General features: G+C 43.8%; 1 protein-coding gene and 1 long non-coding RNA gene across 13 annotated transcripts in view; both read left to right on the top strand.

Moving 5' to 3' along the window:
* The window catches only part of FBRSL1 (fibrosin like 1), an 827,250-nt gene that overhangs the window by 739,726 nt on the left and 62,915 nt on the right, over window positions 1-24,609 (top strand). The gene's annotated exons all lie outside the window — the stretch shown is intronic.
* LOC307205171 lies at window positions 6,798-24,312 on the top strand. The gene is made up of 2 exons (XR_013833937.1): window positions 6,798-6,857; window positions 22,008-24,312. It is a non-coding gene; the product is annotated as an uncharacterized lncRNA (long non-coding RNA).

Below are 24,609 nucleotides of genomic sequence, written 5' to 3'. Positions count from 1 at the left end.
CTGGAACCTAAGCTGTCCTTCAGATCTACACACACCCAGCTCAGACAAAATTACTTGGCATGATTTATTCAAAATGCTATGGTCTAGCAGCAGCAGGTGGGCTTCCAAAGGCTCTGTATAGTCACTTTGGCTTCAGAGAGAATGCAGGGGTTGTGGTTTTGCTCTGAGTCAGTGGCCACTGGCATTTGAGGCACCATTGACATGACTATCTGGCATGTGAGGCTGCGGAGACAGGGGAGGTTGTGAGATGTTTATAGGGGCAAGGGCAGTGTTAGAAACTCAGATATATAAGCTAGGCACAAAATGGCACCTTAAACCTAGGTTGCGGTTGACACAACAGAATGTCTATTTGCCGGGGGGTTGAACTAGATGATCCTTGGGACCACTTCCTACAATTCTATGATTACTATGATCTCAGCAACACTGCTTGACTGTAGCTTGACCTTTATCATGAGAGGGACAAGGGGAAGTGTTAGCCTGTTACTTCAGACGATCTCTCAGAATACCATTTTGACCAAGGTATCCTCCTGGACCAATTTAGCAAGATGGGTATTGGAGGCACTGTATTACAGTGGTGCCGTTTGTATCTTTAAGGTCATGTTCACAGAGTAGCACTGGGTGAATGTTCCTCGTCGTTTGTGCTATGGGGTTCCATATTGTACTGTTCTCTCCCCAGTGCTATTTAATATTTATATGAAGCTGTTGGGTGTGGTCATTAGGAGTTTTGGAGCGAGGCGCCATCAGTATGCTGATGACACAACAGTTCTACTTCGGCGTAACATCTGAATCAGGAGAGGCTGTGAAAGCTTTGGACCAGTGTCTGGATGCAATGGTAGACTGGATGAGAGCCAATAAATGGTGTTTGAATCATGGGAAGACAGAAGCTGTTTGGGCAGGTGGCTGTTCTGAAATTGCCTGTTCTGGATGGGGTTGTGCACTCTCTGAAGGTGCAAGTGCATAGTTTGAAGGTATTCCTGGATACATCTTTGTCACCCAGGTGTCCTCTGTGACTCAGAGTGCCTTTTACCAGCTTCGTCTAGTCTACCAACTAATGCCATTCCTGGACAGGCATAGCCTTACCACTGTAGTTCATGCATTGGTAACCTCAAGGCTAGATTACTGTAATGCACTCTATATGGGGCTACCATTGGGTCTTGTTCGGAAGCTCCAGTTGGTGCAGAAAACTGCAACCAGATTGCTGATGGGAGCATCTGGTGGAGAACATGTGACACCATTGTCAAAACAGACTGCCCTTCTGCTACTGAGCCAGGTTCAAGGTTCTTTTATTGATATACACAGCACTGAGCCCTATGGGTTCACCTGAACCCTTACATCCCACCTAAATCTCTTATATCATCTGTGAGAGCATCCTTGGTCATTCCCAGTAGATGAAGCTCTTTTTGACAACAGCAATAAATTGGGCTGTTAGTGTCATCAGCCCAGTCCTGTAGAACAAAAGAAAGACCATTGTGCCATGGCAACAATTTTGTGAGGCCAATGAGGGGGTAGCTCTTTCAACGCTTTAATGCTCGCCCTACCTTTCATTTCAAAACAACAGCAACAACGTCCAGTTGTTGAATGCTGACACATCATAGCCGGTTTGCTGCAGCTGTGCCCTACAGGTGCTGCTCCACAATCTTGATTATAATCACTGCAATTCTGAATATATAGCCTTATCCTTGCTGAGGTTGTTTCCCTCAGCCTGAAAAGTAGGGTGTGGGGTGCAGAAGGGAGATTGGCTTGATTTCTCCCCTCCTTTTTCCTTTTTCTTTCAGCAGTGAAAACAAACCACAATGAAAGAGTATTTGGAAGCCTCAGAGCTTCTGGTTCCACAGGAGAAGCTGGGAACCCGAGTCCTACATTTACCCTTCAGGGAGCCAAGCAGTTAATAAAATTTGACTGTAAATGTGCAAGCAGAGACTTGTCTTTTTCCTTGATGATGCAGGAAAGGTAGCTGTCTTCCTCTTTTCTCAGATCTGCATCATCCAGATGCACTGTGTGGTGATATTCTGAACCCACACACCAAAACAGCAGATGTGCTCAGCATCTAGAGGTACATCTCTGCATGCTCAAAAAGGCTGTGCAAACAAATAATTTTATTTTCAACATTTCCTTTAAAAATAAAATTATTCTACCTTTCTTAGCCACTTGATAATTTCTTCCTTTCCTTTTTTCTAATCCTATCTTGGTCCTTTTATTATTATTATTTAAAGGAAAGTAGCAAAGGAGGGTAGAGCAACAAGAATTCTTGTTTTGGAATTCATGAGGGATGAGCAAGGACAAGAAATACCCAAGGGGAGAGGAGTGTTAAAAGAAGTTGTTTTTGTTTCTTTCCTTGTAGAGCATCAAAATGCCCGAGGCGTGAAGATACTCTTCAAATTACATTTTAACATTTGGATGTCTTGTTTCTAGTATTTTATTAAACATGGGGGAGTCAGTCCCAATAGTCAGAGAGGAAGAACATGATATACAGTGGACTTCAAGCATCCTGATTTGGAAATCAGAGCATGACTTGTTTCGGAAGGAAAAGAGGAAGGGCTTGCTTCTTATCCTGAAAAGAAATAAGCATACAGTATTTTGACCAAAAGGATGAGCACATTCGGTAGAGCCCCCAGGTTCAGTCCTTGGTATCTCCAATTAAAAGGATCAGGGGAGGAGGAGCCAACATGGCGACGAAGGTAGCAGCCTAGTTAACCTCATCTGCTTTTAGATTAAGTTTTAAGTAGTTTTAAGTAGTTTTTTTCAAACCCTTTGGGGGTTTATCTCTTAATTCTAATGATTTAGTGGCTGCATTATCTCCTCATTATCTCCTCAACACTGCCTTCGCTTTCCTTAGCGTTTTATTGTTTTATTGTTTTATCACTCGAGCTTCAGCCTTGCTGCCTTGCCGCACCCCCCCGCCGTACATTTGGTGCTGTGGAGCTGAGTAATCTCCTGAAACGAGTGAGAGGGGAAGGACTTTAACGCAAGAATAGGTCCCAACGACGATGCTATATTATCTTCCGCAGCACTCCTGGACAATCCCCTGCAGCCCCCCTGGGGAAACAGATGCTCTCTTGATCCCATAACAAATGCGTCGGGGAGGCTGATGGCCCAATTGGCCATCGAAAACGATCTTTGCATCGCAAATGGCAACGTTACTCCCTTGTCCTCGCAGCAGTTAACGTGCATCTCTTCCCGGGGAACCAGTGTTGTCGATTACATTCTATTGACGCCGGAGCTATTCTCAGTCTCTACAAAAATGGAAGTGGCTGAATATTTTGGTGGTGACCACCTTCCATTGACTTTAATGTTAAACCTAATAGAGCCATTCTCAGTCCCCTCAAACTATAGTTCCACAGCACAAAGCTACCCTGTATATAAAACAAAGAAATGGACACGCCTCAGCTCCTCTCTTGCCCTGGACATACAAAAATCACTTGATATACCTACAGTTCTTTCTGACTCAATTCCGCCCGCTGACCAATACCGGAAATTAATTGATGCTTTTTCAACAACTTACATAACCATCACCTCGTCTACCCACCAACGCTTCTTCTCTGAATCACCTTGGTTTGACAAGGAATGCAAAGTCCTAAGAAGGCGAATTAGGAAAATGGTCAGAACCATCAAATTTTCCAACGACCCTCAAACCTGTGCAGAGCTTCTAGTTACTAAAAGGACATACAGAAACATGATTCATTGCAAGAAACAGCAACACATCCTTGAGGCTTGGTCCACTCTTCGCTCGGCTGTAGAGAGGCATGACTCCCGCTCCTTTTGGCGCTTAGTTAGGCCTTCGGCACCACCCAATTCAGCTATCCTGATTTCCGCTGACGAATGGATCGCCTATTATTCAGCCAGTTTCGCTTCTCCAAATCATCTTACAGATCACCTTCAATCCCCGTTGGACCTCTGTTCCTGTTCTCTCAGTTCCACCTCCTCAGTAAATTTCACCTCAACCCGCATCTTCAACATCATAATGTCCATGCGAAGGAATAAGGCCCCCGGCCCAGACATGGTCCCGTTGGACCTTTTCCTGACTGATCCTCTTTGGTGGAGTGAACAGCTGACTCCTGTATTCACCGCTATCTCCTCCGCATTAGACATCCCCGACTCCTGGAGAGAAGCTACAATAGTTCCAATTTTCAAAGGCAGCCAGCCAAACATCCCTAGGAATTATCGCCCCATCAGCTTACTATCTATTCCGGGGAAAATATTTGCCGCTGTCTTACTGGAAGAACTTCTTTCATGGGTCCATGAGAGAAACATTCTACCGCCAGAACAGATTGGCTTCCGGAAGTCAGCATCAACCATGGACCACTGTCTAACTCTTTATCACCTTGCCAGTAAATACACTGCACCAAGGCAAGGCCACCTGTTTGCCGCTTTCATGGACCTGGAGGCCGCCTTTGATTCCATTCCTAGGCAGAGATTATGGTCCAAACTTGCCCATCTGGGAATTGATCCGCACCTCCTCTCCCTAATTATTTCCCTTTATTCATACACCACAGCTCGCGTTCGAATTGGTCCCAACGGCTCCCTTACCACTCCATTCCCAACGGCCAGGGGCGTCCGACAAGGTTGTCTCTTGGCCCCTTTACTGTTTAATCTTTATCTTCATGATGCCCTTTCCCCTTTGAAGCTAGCAACTAAGTACCCTCCTCACTTAGCAGGCCACCCCGTTGCTTCCTTTTTCTATGCGGATGATGCCGTCATCTTATCCAGAACAGCTGCGGACCTAGCAAATGCAGTTAATGCATTTATCGCCTATTGTAAGGCGGAAGCTCTTAATATTAATTATAAAAAATCGAAAGTTCTCCACTTCACTCTTTCCCGCAAACTCAAGCTGGAGCCGCTTAAGATCACAGGTGGCTACTTAGAAAAGGTAAAAGCCTTTAAATATCTAGGCTTAATATTTACTTATAATCTCTCCTGGACCACCCATCTACAATCTGCCTCTCTTGCTGCAACCACGACCTCTAATGCCATTGTCCGATTTTATCACCAGAAGGGCGGCAAATACCTTCCAGCAGCAATTCAAATATTTAATGCCAAAGTTGTCCCTAAATTATTATATGGCTGCGAAGTATGGACTACAGCAATATCAGGTAACTTGGATCGCCCACTTCACATGTTTCTGAGATCTCTTTCCGGCGTCCCGAGATGTGTCTCAGGTGCAGCCCTACGACTTGAATTCGCCCAGCCCTCAATTTAAAACGAGCATGGAGTCGAGCCATTTCCTATAGCTCCCACCTACTAGCATCGGATGCTCGAATTAGAGGTGGTTTCTCCAATTTGATCCTAAGAGATATTCATAATCCTCCTTGGAAAACTACAATTAATCTCAAATTCCGCTCTCTTCTCAATTTGAACCGGAAAACTGTTTTTAACTTAGAGTGTATTAGCCCGGCAGCCCTACCTCTAATCAAAAAGAAGCTACAGCAACTTGACTTCTCTAACACAGCTTCCCATGCAAGAGGGCCGTGTTCAGGCTTAGCCCTAGCTATTCCACCCCCTGAAGGGATCCCTCTATACTGCTTCACATTTCCTTCGGAGGCTAAGCGAAGGGCCTTTACCTGTGCCCGTCTCAACTGCTTTCCTACAGCAGTTCTGTCGGGTCGTTACTCCAGAGTTCCCATCGCAAATAGAACATGCTCCTGCAATGACACGGCTCTGGAGACTATGGAACATGTAATGCTCTTCTGTCCCAACTGGACAGATGAAAGATCTCGGTTTCTAACTCCTCTCGTGAACAAGTTTCATCTCCCAATCCAGCCCTGGATAGTGTCCCTTCTTCTGCAGGATTCTGACTGTTGGATTACCGAGATGACAGCTAATTTCCTGCTTAGTGTGATGAAGAGGAAAGCGGCACCAACTCCTTCTTTAACACCACAGATGTAGTCGATATGCCGCACAATCGAACGTGTTTTTGTATTCTCTGTCATTCGATGTTTTAAATCCCCCGTTACTTTTGTTATCCTCATTTTCTCAAAGTATTCCCCCAGGACGACATCCACTTTTATCTCCCCACCCCCATTTTATGTTGTTATTTCTATGTATATTATGCTATGGCCGTATGGCTAATGCAATAAAAAGAAATAAAAAGGATCAGATAGGAGGTAATGGGAAAGACCTCTGCAGACCTTGGCAAGTTGCTGCTAATCTGTGTGGCTATGCGAATAGCTAGTCCAACCTCATATGAGGCAGCAGTCTCCCTACGTTTTCTACGTGAAAGCTGCAATGAGGCTGAGACGGTAATGCTTTGATTCTGTCCCTGCTTTGTCATCTTTGAAAAATAATCACTTGCGTTCTGACCACTTGCCATCTGTGAAATGGAGGAGCCCTTCCCTTCTCAGTTCAGTTTTAAAAGCACAGGCTTTGGAAAAGCCATTCGTGTTACGAGATTTTGCAGTTCTTCAAATGCAAGGGGAGAGCAACTTCATGGTGTTATTATTCACATGACCTGCTCACATGCTTGTTATTGGCACTTCATCATTCTTATTCATTAATTCATGCACAAGAATCCTGTAGCAGCTTAGGTTACGACAGGAGCAGGCAGCCTCTGAGGTGCCCATCTGCCATGTGGAGGGCATTGGGTTTCAGGAACGGTAGAATCACAGAATTGTAGAGTTGGATAGGAACTCTAGTCCAGCCCCCTGCATTGAACCACACAGAGCCATTGTGCCACATTGTTATTAAGTGTTTGGGTTAAACTTCCTAATTTTCTTCCAGCTAACTGGGTAGCGCTGTGGGTTAAACCACAGAGCCTAGGACTTGCCAATCAGAAGGTCAGTGGTTCGAATCCGCACGACAGGGTGAGCTCCTGTTGCTCGGTCCTTGCTCCTGCCAACCTAGCAGTTCAAAAGGACGTCAAAGTGCAAGTAGATCAATAGGTACCGCTCCAGCGGGAAGGTAAACAGCGTTTCCGTGTGCTGCTCTGGTTCGCCAGAAGCGGCTACCCACCCTAGCTCAGGCTAGTATTTAAGCCTCTCCTAGTAAGGCTCATATTATGATTGCATGCTAAGGAAACATTGGTTTACATGTCAAGAGGACTGCATGTCAAGAAGGTGGTTTGCTTGTCAAGAAATGCTGCAGTTTTCAGACCTTTAATGCTTGGGGAACCCTTTGCACATGAACTTACCTGCCAAGTATCAGGTACTTACTCAGCAATACCCAGCTGTTCAATCCCACAGCCTTACCTCAGGGGGCTTCAGTAGGAGCTGCTTCCAGGAAACTACCAACAAGGGGCTTTGAAATATTCAGCTGCTACCGTTGCCTTGTATGGCAGCAGGGAAGAACAAGATCAGGGGTCAGCAAACTTTTTCAGCAGGGGGCCGGTCCACTATCCCTCAGACCTTGGGGGGGGCTATTGGGGGGGGATGAACGAATTCCTATGCCCCACCTATGCGGACGACGCGGTAATTCTATCTTATACACGTGTTGGACTAATCAGAGCTCTGAAGATCTTTGCCACGTATTGTCAACTCAACCAATTAACCATCAACCATGTTAAATCCAAGATTCTGATTTTCTCCAGAAGCCGGAGATTATACGAATGGAAGCTTGGTGGAGCAAAAATAGAGCAAGTTCTAAAATTTCAATACCTAGGAGTTATTTTTCAATACAATTTGGGGTGGAAAGCTCAAATTCAACACCTACTGGATGACATCGATCTACAGCGAAATTATATGCTGGGGGGAGGTGTTTGTTCGCCTCAGAACATTGGTATCACATTAACTTACTGCGTTCCATCATACCTCTCCTCCCTTTCGACTGTTGCCCATAGACTGGCCTTCACCAAAGCGAGGTTCAACGTTTTTCCCTCCAACGTCCTGAGACATAGATTCTCAAAGGGCCAAGCCCCCGCCATGTGCGAATGTGATAAGGAGACACCGGAGTCGCTCCAGCACATTATGTTCACTTGCCCCCTGTTTAATGTGCCACGGGCAAATTTGTTGGGATCAATCATACAGAAACTAGAGGGCACCCCATCAAAATTCCACCTTGCCCAAATCTTGCAGGATAAGGATACTCATACGACCCTCAAAGTGGCAAGGTTCCTGGTCGCTGTCCTTACCCAAAAGCGACGCCAAGGGGCACTACAAGCTAACTAAGGCGTAGTATGCCATTCTATTCTATAGTATTTTATTGTTATAGTGGTGCTTTAGTGGCTGTTTTCCCCACGTGCACAAGTTGTTATTTATGTCTCGTTTTTACCTGTATGGGCCTATGGCCGTAAATAAAATTACTTACTTACTTACTATGCCCCACAAATAACCCAGAGATGCATTTTAAATAAAAGGACACATTCTACTCATGTAAAAACACACTGATTCCTGGACTGCCTGCAGGCCGGATTTAGAAGGCGATTGGACCGGAACCAGCCCCCTGGGCCTTAGTTTGCCTACCCGTGAACAAGATCAAGGGTAGGAAATGCTGCCTGAATAAACCTGGTTCCATATTCCTATTGTTATTTATTAATTTATATACCACTTAATGCCAGGAAAGGCTTCCAAGTGGTTTACAAAGTATAGAAGTATATGAACATAAAAATATAAACACACATCATTTAAATAGACAGTGAAACAACTCCATTGAAACAACATAGTATTGTAAATGAAATAAGTGGTTCTTCAAAAGCTGACTGAACGCCAGTGGTCACACCATGAACTTTCTGCTCCTGTACTGGATTTGAGTGTGATTTTATACTGAGGATCTTTTTCAAGCTTCCTTTGCAGCAGTTCTCAACCTGTGGGTCCCCAGATGTTGTTGGACTACAACTCCCATCATCCCTGAGCTCTGGCCTTGCTAGCTAGCTAGGGGTGATGGGAGTTGTAGTTCAGCAACATCTGGGGACCCACAGGTTGAGAAAGGCTACTTTAGAGCTTTTTGGGACTTTACAGCAGCATATATGTATTCCAAATAAATACTCAGTTCATGGTGCTGGTGATGCATGCTAGGACTTTGAACTGTGAATGTGCTCCAAACCTATCACAGAAGAAGCCCGGACTTGATGAGCAAATTGTCTTGTAGATTATGAATCCTAGGATTAAAAAGCTTTTCATACCCTGGAACGCTGCTTGAAAACCAGTGGGTGAGAGGAAATGGAAAGAAGGAGAGCCATGCTATCCGACAGCAGATTTATATATTTCTGCCCACTCTGCCCATGTATGGACTTGCAAAGAGGCAAGGAGGGCAGAGCAATCAGAAAATGAGAGAGTTGTTGCATTTTTCTGCCCAAGGAGCATGATACTCAAGGAACTTGGTTCCCTCTACTGCCTGATGAGACTGAATGTCGTCAAGGCACACACACAGAGCTGCTTAAACTTTTTACCCAACCACTTTACAGGCCTCCCCAGTGTAGTCCAAAGAAAGACTATAAAATCTGATTTGCCCAGCAGAGATCAGCTCCCATTGCTAGAAGCATGAGAGACAGATTGCATGGATTGTGTAAACTGGATTACCTATATATTTGTAGCGGTAGCAACACACGGTTGCTCATTCCTGCTTTAGAGCAAGATAGTGTGGTTTCTCCAAGGCCATACAGGCCAAACCATAATGTGAAGCTTGGCCTCCCACATTCACCCAATACTCTTATCTGCTCTGCCATATCAGCTCCCTGAATGTTCGTCTCAACAAGAAACACAAATTCAGGCAACCGTTTTCCCTATACCTGCAATGAGCATGTGATTAACAGCTTATACTGAACTAGACCATTGTTTGGGATCCCTTTTAGCCTGAGATGCCAACGACTGAACCTGAGGCCATTCTTCATGCAAAACGTGTGTTCTGTCACTGAACTGCTAAATGGCTTTGATTGTCTCAGGACTCCCTTGGAGCTTGTGGACTATTTTTCACTGGAGGTTTTTTAAGCAGAGGTTGGATGGCCATCTGTCATAGATGCTTTAGTTGGGATTCCTGAACTGCAGGGTGTTGGATGAGAGGACCCCCTTGGAGTCCCTTCCCACTCTTCAATTCTATGATTCTTTATTAGGGGCAGGGGGATCCAAGAAAACCAGGAATCCAGTGCAAAAGAGTCTGCAGACATCGTGGTTTGCTCAGATTAGATTTATGTAGCTTATTCAAAGGACTGCATAGTTTAATTCTAGCTGGAATCATTTAGACAACCAAGGTTTCTTGAAAAATCATCTCTCGCCCGTAACTTGCAGGGAAGATTTTGAGCTACAAATGAGAAATGGGCTTTTGGAAAGTATAGGAACATCCAACGGGCAGGGGCATAGTGGGGGGGGCTGCCAGGGCATTGGCCCCAGGTGCATTTTTTTAGGGGGTGCTGCAAATTTGGCTCCTCACACCATCCTGCCAGCCCTGCACTGCTTTACAAAGCTGGGATCTGATCTGAAGGATTAGCCAGGTGAATCATTCAGATCAGATCCCAGCCTCGCAAGGCAGCTCAGGACTGGCAGGGCAGCGTGTGAAGGACACAACACCTTCTATTCCAGCCTCGCCTTTGCTTTTGAGGCTGGGATCAAAGGGCACATGGCTGTTGCATCCTTCTCATGCCGCCCTGCCAGCCGCGAGCCACTTTGCAAGGCTGGAATGATCCAAGGGCCATGTCAGCTGGCTGGGCTTCCCACTGCACATGTGGTGCAGCCCAGCCCCACTTGGCTCTGGTGGGGGGAGGAGGTGCTTCAGCAGCAAAGGCAATAATGGCTGTTGCATCCTTCTCATGCCACTCTGCCAGCCGCGAGCCACTTTGCAAGGCTGGAATGATCCAAGGGCCATGTCAGCTGGGCTTCCCACTGCACATGTGGTGCAGCCCAGCCCCACTTGGCTCTGGTGGGGGGAGGAGGTGCTTCAGCAGCAAAGGCTGGGCCACTGTGGCAGGCTCTTTTCACCCTCCAGGCACTGGCAATCCATACTATGCAGTTGCCAATGGGTGTAGCACAACAGTCACATAGCCTTACATCAGACAACATAGCACAAGATGGGTTGAATTTGCTAATGATGAATGGTAGAAGAATTATCTCAGAACCTCAGGATGTAATGAAAACAAACAGTAGCCTGGGTAAGCAGCCTTTGAAGGGCTATATAATGAGTCCATTTACTCACAGCTTCTGAGTTCAGCATACTGTTAATTATCTTACCATCCAAGCTTGTCATCCTGTTTTCTCAGAACTGAATTTTAAAAACTCTGGTATTTTCAAATGTTTCAACCAAAATATAATTTGTTAGCTCATGCGGCAAACAGCTGATCCTACTTACAACTTGTACTTAAGAGTGTACCATTCATATTGCACTGAAATTATCATCCTGAGACCACTCTGGGAGCCCAAAACAACTGGTTTTCCAGCATGTTCCTTTCATCCAAAATAAATAAATAGGCATCAATTTACTTGGAAGTGCATTCTGTGATTATACTTTAGCCAGAAACCTTTTATTTACCTTGCACGCTAATGTACTGTTATTTTTCTTGGTTTACCAGTTGGGAACGCAGTCAGCATGGCCAGAGTGCCCACCTACTTATACTTCAGACCCTGTCATTTGGGATGTGAAAGAGATTGTTTGTTGTTGCTGCTAGAACTGCTACTTGCGGATTTGGGGGAGTAGTTTGTGGGAAGCTGTGATCCAGCCCAGGAGCAATCTAGTGGGCTGTGTCAGAAAATAAGATAAAGATAAGCCAAACATACAACAGGCACTCAGCTGTAGAAGACTGGGCACCCAGAGTTAACAATAAGAAAAGGCCCATTTCTTCCAGCATCCTCCTGCACACAGTAGCCAGTCTGATGCCCCCGGGAAGCCCATGAGCAACCCTTGAAAGTAGTAGCCCCCTTCCTGCCGCTGTTTCCGGACATCTAGCGTTCAGGACACCCTACCTCTGAACTTAGAGATTCCATACAGTAGCAGCCATTTATTGCTTTATCCTCCATGAATGCATCTAACTCTCTTTCTCACCCTCACAAAGAGCTAAAACAAAATTAAAAAATTCCTTCCAGTAGCACCTTAAAGACCAACTAAGTTAGTTCTTGGTATGAGCTTTCGTGTGCATGCACACTTCTTCAGATATACTGAAACAGAAGTCACCAGACCCTTCTATATAGTGAGAAGGTGGGGAGGGGTATTACTCAGAAGGGTGGTGGGATTGGGTGATTGGCAGATAGCTGTGATGAGCCTGTTGACGACTCTTAACGACTGCAATAGGTCTTACAGGAAAAAGCAAGGGGTGAAAAGGTGAAAAATGGCTTTGTCATGTATAATGAGATAAGAATCCAATGTCTTTGTTCAGACCAGGTCTCTCCATGGTTTTAAGTTTGGTAATAAGTTGCAATTCAGCAGCTTCTCTTTCCAGTCTATTTCTGAAAAATAGAGTAATACCCCTCCCCACCTTCTCACTATATAGAAGGGTCTGGTGACTTCTGTTTCAGTGTATCTGAAGAAGTGTGCATGCACACGAAAGCTCATACCTAGAACTAACTTAGTTGGTCTTTAAGGTGCTACTGGAAGGAATTTTTTAATTTTGTTTTGACTATGGCAGACCAACACGGCTACCTATCTGTCACAAAGAGCTATTTCGAGTTTTCTTGCTTGCAGTTCATGCAGAAGGCATGTGTGGTGAATCTTTAGCCCTCTGTGTGTTCTGGGACCCTAAGTTACAGCAGCCCCAGCCAATGGTGAGGGATGATAAGAAGTGGGTGCCAATCTGAAGGGCCATAGGTTTTCTAAATTTCCTATGTACCCTACAGAATAAACATTTTAAACAAATGTTTCCCAGTTTCCTCCGTTTGTTGATAGATGCAAGTATATCCTGAACTTGCTAAGTTGAATTGAGGCATCACAACAAGGAACATTTGACATGATCTTTCTGGTGCATCCTTTTGGATCGAATATTTGGTTGCCATGGGAACTGACTGCAAGGGGCACATACAATTTGGTGCCTTGTTATGTGTGTAGTTAAGTTCCAGCTTTCCCTTTGAATGTTTTAAACACTGCTGTTTTTAGGAGGCTAGTGGATGGCCTTGTCCAATCCGCAGGATTCTCAAACATATTAGGACTCTCTACAGAGCACAAACAGTTAATAGGGAAGACATGAACGGTTCTTTGAACCTTTACACCCAGATTTTGAGAGGTCCTGAGTTGCATGTGTGTACAGTAATAGCCTGGTATACATGTGTTTCTGCAGATTGCAGCTGCGGCACCTTTGGTCGGCCAGTTGTTGCTGAACTACATCCCCCATCAAACCCAGCAAGCATAGCTATTTATCAAAGCTGATGGGATTTGTAGTCCCCACCTCTGAGCTAGAGCATCTAAAACAGTGCCTTCCTCTTATTGGTATAGTTTTTGGATATTTCTGTACTCTTGACTAGGCCTCTGAAAGCACAGGGCAACATAATTTTGCTGCCATCCTATTCATGGTGCTGCACATCTGTTGGATCCAAGATCCAGAGGCAGAAATGTAAGTGATGATAGCACTGTGCCAGCATTTTATTGGATTACAAAACAAGCAGCATAGTTAGGGCTTGATGCTGGAAAGGTACTTTTTTAACATTGCAGAATACAGAACATCTTCAGGTATTTGGCCAAAGAATGCAACATGGTGGCCAGGCCTTTTAACAACACTGCCTCTGGCACCTCTTGCTGCTTATTTCAGATTCTTCCATCTTCTGTAGCATGTGGGGCGGGAGGGGGGAGGAGAAAGGTCTATGTTTTGATATACACCAAATCAAGAAATAAACTGACATGTGAAAGTTTAAAAGCTAGTTTCAATCTAGGCAAACCTCCTGTTTTTAGACGTCCATGATAAATATGACCAGTGTGAAGAAACAGAAGCTGATAGTGATAGTTTAGAAAAAGAGAATGATTAAAATTCATGAGAGTGTACATTGAGTTTTGTTTCCCTTCCCCTCTTTTTCCCAGTTGTTTTTTTTTAAGGAAATGAGTTCTTTATGTCTGCTTAACACTGTGGAGGACTAGAGGAGACATAATTTTCAGAATAAATAATTATTAGCTCATAAACTATCAGAGTTGCTGGCTCTATATGGCACCTTGCAGTTCCATTTGTAACAAAAACTTTAAAGAATAAAGTTAGTTTGTAGTCATGGTCTGAATAAACTACTTTTAATATACCAGGCATGATATATAAACAAAGCTACGCATAATGTATTTTATGTTCCTAAAGTAACAAAGTTACTCTCTACATATTGAAAGATATATAGTATTGCATTTTTTTTCATTCTTTTCTCCAAAAAATCCCATTTTCCCCAGGGGTGGTAATTTTTCTCCACGACTTCAAAACTTTTAGAAAATTTCCATCTCTATCTGGACTAGGGAAAAATGTATTCACCTGGCATTAAAAGGACCTCAGATTTGACATCAGGCAAGCCTTCCTAGAGAGGGCATTCCATATGTGAGATGCCACAATTGAAACTCATAGGTTTCAGGGCTGGGTCGGTCAGAGCTTTTGGACAGCTGCTACCAGTCAGAGTAAGATGGACCGAGGGCCAGCCCTACTATTAGGTAGGGTGAAGTGGTTGTCTCAAGTAGCAGGTGCTGAGGGAGAGCAATAGCAGTCCTTTCTGAGCCCCCTGGCCACTATCCTCTATGGAAGAAAAAGCTGCATGTGCTCTGTGGCCTATCCTGAACTGCCTTAACTAGCCGCTGGCCTCAAGTGGTTTATCTCATCTTCAGTGTGGAGGTAAGATTCATCCTCCAGCCCAGTTGGCTTGTGTACATGGAGTGTCATTTTGCCCTTTGCTTCAGGCAACAACATTTCTTGGACTGGCCCTGACCAGAGTAAGGGAGTTCATATGTACCCAAGAGTCAGGATAGAAATTGAAGAAACTAGCACTAGAGAAAGAAAGAAAGAAAGAAAGAAAGAAAGAAAGAAAGAAAGAAAACACAAAAACACTTCTGCAAGTTGTTTCATAAAGGCCCAGTCTGGGTGCCTTTTTCTTTTTTTTTAAGTATTAACCATCAAAACTCTGGAGAATTTGAGGGAATAGCATGGTGAAGGGAAGGAGAGTATGATTACACAGAGGCAGCTTTCAGCTCTATATGATGTTACGCAGCTGAGTAAACATGCCTTTCCAATTTTCTCAAAGAAATGTTGAGATCCATAATGAGACCAGAGGTGGTTATTCATTTTCAAAAATTCAAATAAACATCCAACCTACGATGAAACTCAATTTGTCTAAGGTGGCAAGAGATTGTAAAGGGTGCGACCCTGTATTATTTATTTATACAATTCCCACTGCATCAGTGAAAGCTTCAGTAATGGCAATATTTTAAATTCAAGGTCCATTAAACTATCTTGCCTTTCTCCAGTAATTTTTTCCCCATCACTGCTTCCTGGCAGAACAGGTTTCTCTCCAACAAAATCCTTGGCATACCTGCCTGCAGTATCATTGTGCTATCATTAGAGCCTTGTGGTTTCTGACCTTGCCCCAACATAGCTGTTCCCAAGCACTTACTGGTCAGTATATCAGGTTATAGAAACTGGATGCAAATCACTCTAAGCTCTCTTCTTTCTAACATAGTTGGCAGAAGCTTTTTACTTCTCACCTTGCCCCAGGACATTCTTGCTCATCATTTTGCAGAGCTACTAAAACCAGTAAGAAGTCTAAATGCATATGAAGAACTGCCTGGAAGCAGCTGTCCAGAGTAGCAGCCAGAGGTTTCCCACCACCAACTTACTTGATCCTTTTAATTGGGGGTGCTGGGGATTTCACTTGGCACTCTCCACATACAGAGCATGTGTTCTACCACTGAGCCAAGGCCCATCCCTCTGTAAATCAGAGAATAGCAGTTGAGAAAGCAGAGTCCTATGGCATAAGACCAGCAGTGTAGGTCTAGTCCATTGACTAATAGATAAGTTGTTGTTGTTGTTGTTGTTGTTGTTGTTGTTGTTGTTACGATTATACCTTAGACTTATGTCTGTCAGAAGAGGGCAACTAAGATGATCAAGGTTCTAGAACCCAAACCTTTTGAGGAACAGTTGAAGGAGCTGGGTATGTTTAGCCTGGAAAAGAGGAGACTGAGATGAGTTATGATAGCCATCTTCAAATATCTCAAGGGCTCTCACACGGAAGAGGGAACAAGCTTGTTTTATCCTGCTCTGGATGGTAGGACTCGAGCCAATGGCTTCAAGTTACAAGAAAGGAGATTCCAACTAAACATCTGGAAAAACTTTCTGACAGCAAGAGCTGTTCGACAGTGGAACAGTCTCCCTCGGGAGGTGTGGACCTTCCTTGTAGGTTTTTAAGCAGAGGTTGGATGGCCATCTGTCATTGGATGCTTTAGCTGAGTTTCCTGTATTGCAGGGGGTTGGACTAGATGACCCTTGGGGTCCCTTCCAACTCTACAATTCTATGATTCTAGTTAACCATATATCATAAAGGTACCACAGTCTCTGCTGTATCTCATTTCCAAAGGAAACACGAACCCTGGGTAAGTGCCTAGGCCCCGCCGCTCTGAAATTGGTGGTGGCAAGTAACAATATTATCTGCTGCTTGTTGTTTCATGATGAATCCTACCTGGTCCTGGTGGATTAGGAAAGAGATTACTCTCTGCAATCTGTTTGCAAAGACTGATGTTAATGCCTTAGCTTCAACATTTACAAGACATATTGGCCTGCAGGTGGAGCAGAGGATCTTTATGGGGTTTAAGGAGAATAGATACCTTTGCTTCTATTTGAGAGTGAGTTATGATTCTAGTGCCTCTGTATGTATCTCCCAAAGTCTGGGTGCTAGAATCTCAGAATACTGCATATATCATTCTACTAGAAATCCATCAGGCTTTTGTGATTTGGAACTGGACAAATATATAATTACCATTTGAATTTCTTCCAGCTGTAGGGGGTGGGGAAATCCCTTTGTATTTCTGAAATATGAGTTGGTGTGATGCCATCCAGGAAGTTTGCAGTATCTGTGTCACTTGGGTTAATCTCTTTGGGATATTATTTTGAATAAAACTGTAGGAATTGTGTATTTATGTCTGGCGGAGTGACATGAATTTTGTTCTGTGCATCCTTACTGGCTGGAGTAAAATGTCATCTCTTCAGAGGTTCCAGACAATGTGCCAGGAACTTCCTGGCACAGTCACCCCTTTAACAGTATTGTTGTTTTATACATGCCAGCATGAATTCCACAAGGGAACAGCATAGTGTCTGTTTAAATCATATTTGGCTTGTGTAGGTCAGTAGTTTGATGTGAGGCATAGTGTGTCAACAGAATTATTACCTGTTTTTCCCTGTTCTTGTCATTGAGCCTGGCCTTGGCTGGGGAGGGCGGGGTATAAATAAAAAAATACTATTATTATTATTATTATTGTTTGTTTTGCTATTTATTTTTATGTGGTTGCATATGCTATAATAGAGCCTCATATATATAACACATATATGCTTTACACCAGGCATAGCTAAACTTGTTTTGGAACTACAATTCCCATCATCCCTGACCACTGGTCCTGTTAGCTTGGGATGATGGGAGTTGTAGTCCCAAAACAGTTGGAGGGCCAAGTTTGGCCATGCCTGCTTTACACAATTCTCATGTTGTGGTCTTGGAGAATAGTGAGCCTTCATTTAAAGTAACCTTCAAACCCCCCCCCCCCAGTCTCTTCTCCATTTTCTTTACAAACACCAGTTCACTGAGGAGGTACAGTACATCTTCGGTTTCCATCTGTCTTCAATTCTGGGAAAGTTATCCAATTGGAGATACATGATCAGATATGGCGATGGTATCAATAGAACTAGAAATGGTGAGGATTGGATGTTTGTTAAATCAGCAACTATCTTTTAAAGGAGTTGGATAATGCTTTCATCTGATTCTCCCTTGGAGGTTGAGGGCAGGGAGGCAGGTAACTGGATATTTCCTCAGTAGCATTCTTTTTATCAACTTTGGGTGGCATGATAAAGTGATTATTCTCTCGCCAGGGAAACAGAAATAGAGACCAGCAGTTTACCACTTTAAAGGTATGGTAATCCTCTGTCTTTAGAGCTCACAGCAGGGTATATCAGGAGGATGAAGCAAGCAGCATGGAAAGCTGTGGATAGGCAGCCGCTCAGGACACCGGAAGTTTCATTTCCCCATATTTCTAATTGGATGTGGATGACCGCTTGAGACAGCCACCTTTCCACCTGCACACCACTTAGCAAAGATTGGCATTGTTCACCCTCCAGGTTGTGATGGCAATGCTGGTCATGATTGATTGTGAATGCAGAATCTAGATACGGTAGTTATTCCAGACTTTTTAGTTTGGGATGAAGATATGTTAATTTAATAATAATAATAATAATAATAATTTATTATTTGTACCCCGCCCATCTGGCTGGGTTTCCCCAGCCTCTCTGGGCGGCTTCCATAAAAACCAAAAATACACTAAAATATCACAGATTAAAAACTTCCCTGAACAGGGCTGCCTTAAGATGTCTTCTGAATGTCAGGTAGTTATTTATTGAAGTGTTTTACACGAGTTGCACTGTTCTGGCAACATTTTGAACTTTGGGGAGATCTCTCACTCCCCTGTACTAGGGAACTGGGTGGAACAGAAAGGAAAGAAAGAGCTGTGAATGCTATGTTAGGAAGCAGACTAATAACCATGTAGTCATGTTGCAGTCAATCAATTAAGAGATAAGTGTTGTGCTGTTAAAGGCTTGAGAGAAATGCTGTCACGGGAGGTTATTATTAGATGTTTATCTGACCAACTCTTGTTAGTAACCAGATAAAAATTAAGCATCCTATGCCTTTTAAAACATCTAATAAGAAAGGTGGGATATATAATCCTCTGGTTCTGGCCATAAATATATCATATTGTCATTCATGTCATTCAAAATTTGGCTAAGTTTTTTTGTGTGTGGTGGGAACAGGAAATCCAGTTCTGTTACACAATTTGTAACTAAAATCCTTTAAAACTAAACTGTTGGAATATAAGCTTCATGTCCCCACCCCAAAAACATAGCAGCATGAACATGGAATTTCATGAATCTTGTCATTTAATCTCCTTCCTCCTAGAGGAAAATAAATAAACCCAGAAGATAAAATTATGGAACAACAACTATAAAACAAACACTACCAGTTTCACACATTGCCAATTTACACACTGTGGGTTGTATCCAATCAATTTTTATTCAGAGTAGTCTCACTAAAATTAATGGACCCAAGTTAGTCATATGTTTAATTTAAATGAGTCTACTCTGAGTAGGACTTGTATTGGATACAACCGTATGCTCTCATAGGATTTGTAACGCATGCTTCATACATTCCTTATTCTTGGGTTTTATTAACTTTTATTTCACCTGGAATGATATAACACAGAAACTTCAAAATGGTGGGTTAGGATAGTACAGAAACCAGGACTGAGCTTCATACAGATAGCAGAAAGGCACGGCAGAGATAATGCAAAATTAATTAAAATGTCATTCTAATTTTTTTATGTCTCTAAAGCCTCTCCTCACACCCCCCCCCTTTATTCCTTCTCTGAAAATTCAGACCTCCTGCGTATTGTGGTAGACAAACCAAGCTCTTTATCCTATTACCTTCCTGTGGTCTGATTTTGTCATCAATGAAATTTGTTAGAATTCAGCAACTCCACTCTAGTTCTTTCCAAATCTGTCTTGACAGACCCAAGGAGAACCCACAAAGGGTAAGAAAAATCGATGTGACACTCCTCATTGCGGTGAGCCAGCCGCCTGCGGCCTGAACTCATCTTGATTAGCTTCATGGCTTACGTCCATCGCTACTTAATTGGCTGCCAATAGCTTTCCTAATGAAGGATGATAGATGGAACACAGAGTTTGCTGAGAAGGATGAACCAATCAGAAGCTGGCAGGAAGGAAAGCCTGCAGCAATGTGACCATCATGAAGATTCCTGGAGGTTAAGCAGCGTGGCAGCAGCTTACATCTTAGGGCAGCTTCACTTGCTATTGAAATTCCTACATGGAAGGCATTTCAATATAGTAAATATCATGCAACCTGTGCATATGTCTTAATAAGTGATAATAATGCATGTGCATTTATCAAGGAACTCCAGTTGGCCCCAACATTTAAGCAGATGATAGAGAGCAAAACAAAACCCACAAAAACACCCACATGTGCAAATGTCATATATTACTATCAGCATGTGGGTTGCATATTACTAAAGCATTGTGCAGTCCTTGGGCTGCCTATACATGAGCAAGAGTCAAAGCACATGGGGAGGACTTTACACCTTTTGCCAGTCGCTTTCCAGGACTCTGTGGTGTAAGCACCCCTGATGTAGTCAAAGGAAGGCCATAAAATCCAATTTGCCTAGCAGAGATTAGGTCTCACTGCCAGATGTTTACTCTGATGCACTGAAGAGTCAGGCTGCGTGAACAGGGCTTGCTAGATTACCTGGGGTGGATTTTGGGCGCAGCCAAAGGCACATACGTACAGTATACTCACCAGAATTGTGGAAAGATCATCCACTATTATGCTGTGCATGCAGGAGGCCTCAAGTTAAATCCCTGGCACCTCCAATTACAAAGAATCAAATAGCATGTGATGAGGAACACACTCAACCTGAGCCCCTGGAGAACTGTTGCCTATCAGAGAAAACAATATGTGGCTAAATAGATAAGTGCATTTGTCAAAAACATTAGAAAGTGGAGAGGGCATGAGGAGATGAACTCAACCCAACGGATGTAGTGTCTTATTTTAAAGGTATGTCCATATGCTTCCAGAGGTAGCTGGTGCCCATTGGGATTGGTGGGGCAGAAGACAGGGAGCCCAAACAGTAATTTAAGCCATAGCCAATGACGGGTAGAGGCAACTACTTCTTTTTGTTTTGTCCCCATCCTCCACCCTACAAGAGTGACAGCGAGACCAAAGAGGAGGAGGCTGGTTATCAGTACGAAAGCAGGCAGGTGGGGGCTTTCTGAGGACAGATTGAGATTTGTTTAGGCAGTGTATGCTCCTCAAGATGATAAATACAAAAATTCCAATGAGGATGTCTTCTGGTAATGGGAATGCTGCTGTTCTCTGGAGTGCTGAACCTCCTATGTTCCTGATGCCATTAAAGGGGGAGGAAGGCTTGAGTAGGCATCATCAGTTGGAACAGAATTGCTGCTTTAGTCCACACTGGGTTTTAAGACAGCCTGGCAGATCTGTTCAGTGTAGCAATAAGAAAAGGATTTAGCATTTAACCTCTCAAAATTAAACCAGGTGTTAACATCAGTAGCTCAGTCTTATCGGAGCTTTACCGGAATAACAAATTGTGATAAATGTACAGTTGTGTCTCCTGATTGACCTTGGGAGGCGGATGGTGGTTGTGTGGGGGTTTTCCTCCTCCTACATGCTAGAAATTAGCTGAGCCTTGACAGACGCCTGTTTATTTTGAAAAGTGTTTATTTTTTATTCATTCACATTCCAAACAAGGACAAGTTCACACATTACTTTTTCAGATGTAAGAGTTACTTGTGTTTCTCCTTATATTACCTTTGTGGTGGTGGTCGGGGGTGAATCATAGACTCATGCACATCCTTGAACCAATATGAATTCTGTAATATACCGGTCTGACCTTGAAGAACTACCATCTGCTAAATTTGTGGGGGTGGGGGCAGTGGAGAGAGAAAGAGAGAGAGAACGAACGAACGAACAGCATGCCAATTGAGCCAGCTAACCACTGCCATACCTCTGACCCTCTCAAAAACTCTTCCATTCTGAAACAGCCTTTTCTTTCTCTTCTTTTGGCTCTAGTTACATTATGGGCCACCACTTCTTCCCCGTTCAACTGTGTCTCTCATGTGTCACTTGGAACCCTCTTTCTGCAAAATAATTCTGAGAGCACTGCCATTTCCCACAATCCCCTTGAGCAGTGCAGCTACGGCATCATGGGGAAAACAGAATGGCAGATGCTGGAAGACTGCTACTCACAGAATATTTGCCCCTCCTTACTGTTAAAAAGATGGGATGCAGGTGGCGCTGTGGGTTAAACAACAGAGCCTAGGACTTGCCAATCAGAAGGTTGGTGGTTCGAATCCCCATGACGGGGTGAGCTCCCGTTGCTCGGTCCCAGCTCCTGCCCACCTAGCAGTTCGAAAGCACGTCAAAGTGCAGGTAGATAAATAGGTACCGCTCCGGCGGGAAGGTAAACAGCGTTTCCGTGCGCTGCTCTGGTTCTCCAGAAGCGGCTTAGTCATGCTGGCCACATGACCCGGAAGCTGTACGCCGGCTTCCTCGGCCAATAAAGCGAGATGAGTGCCGCAACTCCAGAGTCAGCCACGACTGGACCTAATGGTCAGGGGTCCCTTACTGTTAAAAAGTGTGTGTGTGTTTGTGTGCATACTCCTCTGTTGTGTTACAAGGTCAGCTCACCCACTGAGGATGCTTTGTCAAAGGGCCCCTCAAAACGGTCCTGTCCTTCCATATCCCAACTCTGCAATGGGTTCTGCCAGGGGAAAGTTCAGGGTTAAGAATTGAGGTCACTCAGTGGCTCATTTCCAAGGGAGCATTGCCCCTGCACGCACACGTCTCAGTTTAGTAAAGGATATATCCCTCCCTCCCTGGGTGGTTGTGTGTGCATGCATCTACATCTGCTTAAGAGAACAGATGGCCTAGTTTGTTTGCTATGTGCGTAAAAAGTGGCTCGAGTTTCAGCTGAAGAATGGCTGCCTTCAGGTTTCCCAAAGAACAGTCTGTTCTATTACGATGAGCAGTAATTGCTCTTGGAGGTTTGTGCTATTGATCAAGTGCTGTGGGTTCAATTTTAGAGCAAAGAGTTGTGTTTGGGATTTAATTGGAGTGATTAATAACTCACAGCAGTGGGGCAGGAATCAATATGGATTTCAAACAGCAGAAAGTAGCATATTTTCCTGCTATAATGTGGCAACTGACAGTTTGTTATTTGCACTTACTTGACTAATTAAAAGCACGACATCATTTGATATATAGGAGCGCTATGTCTTTTTAAAAGGTCCAGACATTGGCCTGAATACTTGAATAAGGTGGGATTTTAAAAATGCTTCAGTTACTTTAAGAGGGTCTAAGAACCTCCTCCTCCATGTATTGTTTTGCCTGCACTGCATAAGGCCCTCCTTAGTAAATACAAAAAAGCTTTTGTATCTTTTTGTGGTCAAGGCTATAGATTGCCTCTTACGTCATTGGTCAGGCTTAAGAGCAGGACTGAAGGGATTTAACTCTGCTGTGTTTGATCCAGTGTTAGAGCCCAAGATTAAAAGCCTGCATGAAACTTCCAATCTCATTACAGAACCAGCATCCACAGTAGGTGCCTTGGTTGAAAATCCTGTTTCGGTTTTGCCTTGGACCACTGCCAACAGCCGCCTTGCTATGCAAATGTACCATGACTTACTTTTCTGGGGATTTAACGGCAATCCTTACCTTTATTTCTTGGCCCCAAACCTTCAGTTCAGGGCCCATTTCCATTCATCTTTTTGTAGCTTTGGCATGTCGTCATGCATGCTTATAGCTAACACTCCTAGATATAGCATGTCAGAATCCAGGAATCAAACCATCTTATTAAAGAACCACAAAAGCAACAAATCACCATCCCGTGGATTCGGTTTTAACACTGTCGGGGTCCTTTTCTGCAGAGAAATTCACACTCTTTGTGCTGGACATTTTCCCAATCCAATCAAGCTTCTTCTTTTTTTAGGAATAAAGAACTCTGAAATGCTTCAGTTTTCTATAGTGACTTGCCTCAAAGCTGCTTGGTGGTGGAGTTGCTGTCCATTTAGGTTGCAAACATATTTAATTGTTCGTTGTTTCAAAGGTAAAGCTTATAAAGAAGTGATACATATTTGATCGTTGTGACACATAATCCCAGTGGGGTTTAAAATACTTTAGTCTGCTCAAGGCTGCTAATGCAGATGGCTCAAGCTGGGACTACCAAGCACCACATGTAAAACCCATTGAATAAAACAAAGTTTCAAGGGGGCAGGCAGTAGGAATTTGAGGAAATGGTTTAATGGTGGGCTATTTGTTTGTATATTTATTGGCAATTATTTGTCTGCCCTTCACGATAAGGTCCCAGGGCAGGTGATGACAATATAATATACAGCTATGAAGCAAATGAATAAATCTATGACCATGATAAAACAAGTAAAACTGTTCCAAAATGCGTAAATTCAGTACAAGAGTTGAGTCCTGCAAAACAAAATAAGTTGATGGTCTAAGGCCACTTGCATCTTCAGCATATGGCATAAACTGTAGGGCAAAGATGGTAGGTCAGGGGTAGGCAACCTAAGGCTCGGGGGCTGGATACGGCCCAATCCCCTTCTCAATCTGGCCCATGCACAGTCTGGGAATCAGTGTGTTTTTACATGAGTAGAATGTGTGCTTTTATTTCAAATGCATCTCTGGGTTATTTGTGGGGCATAGCAATTCGTTCATCCCCCCCCCCCAATATAGTCTGGCCTACCACATGGTCCGAGGATGGGATGGTGGACCAGCCCATGGCTGAGAAAGGTTGCTGACCCTTGTGGTAGGTACACCTCTGTGGCAAAGGAGTTTCAGAATTTAGGAGTTGCCACAGAGAAAACCCTCTCCTGGGCCACCGTTCCCCACACATCATAAGGTGGCGGAATTCCCTCTGCTGATGTTAACGTCCAATTCCATTGGCAGCCAAGCTGGTGCCAAATGTATTGTTCTGCTTTCCTTTCAACCACAAGCAGTGTGACCGTGAGTGCGTCTTGTTTGGGTA

Source organism: Podarcis cretensis, assembly GCF_951804945.1.
Source record: "Podarcis cretensis genome assembly, chromosome: 16".
In the NCBI taxonomy this organism is placed as follows: domain Eukaryota; kingdom Metazoa; phylum Chordata; class Lepidosauria; order Squamata; family Lacertidae; genus Podarcis; species Podarcis cretensis.
This window is presented reverse-complemented; position numbering and strand designations above follow the sequence as displayed.